Source organism: Micropterus dolomieu, linkage group LG22 (genome assembly GCF_021292245.1).
Source record: "Micropterus dolomieu isolate WLL.071019.BEF.003 ecotype Adirondacks linkage group LG22, ASM2129224v1, whole genome shotgun sequence".
Taxonomy (NCBI): Eukaryota; Metazoa; Chordata; class Actinopteri; order Centrarchiformes; family Centrarchidae; genus Micropterus; species Micropterus dolomieu.
The window spans coordinates 5,019,384-5,022,626 of NC_060171.1; the positions used below are offsets into that span (position 1 = coordinate 5,019,384).

A 3,243-nucleotide genomic window follows, 5' to 3' on the forward strand; every position below is an offset into this window, starting at 1 on the left:
ACAAATTTGTTTTGTTAGCTTCATTTTGAAAATCCAGCGCTGTGTTGTCTTTAAAGCATAAACTGTATCAGCTAGTCCAAGCAAAATAGTCTGATGTTGTCAAAAATAATGATGTCTCATTTGAATATATAGATGAATGTGTAAAATATGAATTTCCTGACCTATAAATTTCTTCTTCCTTTGTTCCATTTTAAAAAATCCATTTTGCATTTAATAAACACAATTTAAAACAGATTTGATATCAGCGTCTCTCCATACTAAAGAGAACACAGTGGGTGAATGTTTCATTATATTATGCTTGTATGCTTTTCTATTTAGCAAAAGCATTTAATTTAAAATGCAGAAGAAAAAGTGATCTTGTCCTTAAGAATTGAGTCAAACATACAAATTTACTGTATTGGCCTATTTGTATATTCTACGTTTGTATGTGTGAAGAGTCTCCTGGTTCAGAACCAAAGTATTATCCACCGACAGCCAATGGAGAGGGGGACGTCCCAGGACGGCTGATTGTCCAGCACAGCAAAGCCTCAGTGCTCAAAAGAGAGGACACGAGAGGAGAAAACATCAAGACAGAGAAAGAAATGTTATATTAATGCACACAGACAGAACAATAAAAAACAGAGGTTTGGAGAGATGTAATTTAAGTCAAAGAGGTTTGATTAATAGCTTTTATTCATCGATTTGTGTGCAAGAATGAAATCTCACTTCATATGAACGTTTAGAATCAGAATTTATCGTTCTATTTAGCACTCACACGAGGAGTCACAACTTTAACTGTATATAAGGACTATGTATTTAGGTGGACTGATAACTTTTTTATTTCACTCAGAACAGTGGTCACAGTGTAAACAGCAATTAGGACCTTACTGTGATTTCAACAGAAAGATTAACAGCGTCAAAAGTGAAACTACTTCCATTCTAAATGCTGCAGACTGGAGACTGGCAACAGCAATACACAGTGTAGTACCGAAACCAAGTCTGAAGAATGCTGGGATGTTTTTTAACATAAACTGCAGATACGTCTCATCAAGAGTGACAAGAGAACTAGTCGTCGTTGCCATCTCGTGGGTGGAAGCGCTAACAACTCCTGTCACTACAGGAGGACAGGATATTTTCATTTTACATCCATCATAAGACCAAACCTTTCAGAGTGTAGTGCCCAAACTAATGAACTAATCAGTTTTAATTTAAATATTTTGGTTCAAACTAAAGTAAGACTTCAGTTTCTGTATTTGATTCTTTCTCTCACTGTTTGTTTTTGTGATTCATCTCCAGACATCTCAAAAGGTGTTGAAGATGTGACTTCAAGCTCCACAGTGTGAAATTTTCATTTTTACCATTGGGTAACTGTGGTTAAGAGGGTTTGGTGACTTGAAACATTTGTAGAAGCAAGACTCAGAGGAAAAAGTACACAAACACATCACTCAGCCCGTCATAATCAATAACAGTGAAACTTGACATAGCTAATAGATTGTAAACATGTCATCCAGGTAAAAAGTTGTCTGACAAATCAGTGATGTGATCCTGGTCTTCCTCTGAATACCTCCGATGCAAACCGGTGCAGAGTATTATGTTTTAGATGATAAAAATAGTTAAAGGTAGCAAAAGTGTTTTCTGCACCTGATTGTACTTTTATTTGTCTCTGTCTTGCTGCTGTAAACGTTCATGCTCTTGCGTGTTCATGTGCTGCTGTTCTCAGTCCACCAACACGGAAACCTGCTTGTTCTTAAATATTTCTGAGCTCGTGCAACTCCAAACTCAAAATAAATCATTTAAAACACATTTGACAAACAGTTACAAATCAAAACTTTGTAAAATCTAACAGTTCAGTCAGCAGCTGTTATTTTACATTAATATTTTTATTTAAGTTGATCGGCAGACTAACATCTTGGCATTTACATGCTTTTGGGAATGCTGGTCTTGTTGCCTCTCAGCCAGGCAGTTTTGTGTTATAGAGCTGCTGCTATATCTAAATCTATAAAATTTTAAATCTACTGTATTTAAACCTCAAAGCCTTTTCATGTGCAAATCACCAAACACATTATCACTGGATCAGATTATGAGCTTACAGTCGTGTCTATGTATTTTTATGCACGTGTTGTGTACACTCGGCTGTAAGATGACCTTATCAGTCTCTCATCAGTCAAAAAGGTTTTCAGCAACTGGATAATTATGTCCCATGTAAAATTGTATCATCAAAATGACATTAACTGTGTGAAACTATAGAAAAAAACAGAATGCAACCTGACAGGTATCTCCTATCATTCCACTGCCAAGGACACTAGTTATGAATAATTTGCGGTTTAATTTGACTGCTTTTCCATTTAACAGCACAACTTGCAATATACATGTTAATAATTTCAGGAAGTGTTACGCCCCACCCTTTGGTGGCTACATGGGCCGAACAACACTCCAACACTGACCTAAACTTAACACAGATAAACACCTTTGAATCAACCAAATAAGTGGAATTTATTAACATAAGAAGACCATAAATTAAGAAAACCAAAAACAAAAGACCATTACACAAAACTGCCTGGTTGAGAGGCAACAAGACCAGCAGTCACAAACCAAAAAGCTTCCCTTCTTACGCATGCACAGGAACTTTTAAAGGCCGCCTTCCAAGGCCAGGTGGACCTCGTTCAGCAATTAGCTGGAGCACTCCCGGAGTAGAACTAGAGAACCCAAAAGGGTAGTACTTTATAATAACTAAAGCATTAGTTAAGTATTAGTAAATACAGAATTCATCATTTATAGCATTGTACATACATTAATACACATTAGTAAGTCATTCATAAACATACTCTTTATTAATAAGCTCATCTTTAATGTGCTTAATAATTGTATTGTCATACTTTATATATGATCATTTCACTATTTATAAATGAAGTTTAATTTTAATTATTTTAATAAGACCATTTGGAAAGTGCAAGAATTATTACATAACTGCCTGTTTTTTTATACATTCCCGAGGAAGAATATAAACAATCTCAGCATAACTTGTAAATTTACTAGTGGCAAAACTCAAAGGATGCTACTAAGACAACCCGAAAGATGCCCCAGCTACGTTACTGGGTAAAAGCCTCACCGTTACAGGCCTGGTACTGTATCCTTGAGACAGATCATCTATAACCAGCAGTTCATCAATGATGTGATTGTATTTTATACTTTATAAAAAGTATTATTCCATTGAAATATCATATATATATATATAAATTACAGAAAGTTTAAGGAAATGATTAA

General features: G+C 35.2%; 1 protein-coding gene across 2 annotated transcripts in view; it reads left to right on the forward strand.

Annotated features, from left to right (window-relative positions):
* Positions 1-234, forward strand: part of LOC123962414 — a 4,809-nt gene extending 4,575 nt beyond the window's left edge. Inside the window, exon 5 of one of the 2 annotated variants that reach the window (XM_046038521.1) lies at positions 5-234. The gene's annotated coding sequence lies outside the window, so the exon portion shown is untranslated. The other variant, XM_046038520.1, reaches the window with a different exon arrangement.
* The last annotated feature ends 3,009 nt before the right edge of the window (positions 235-3,243 follow it).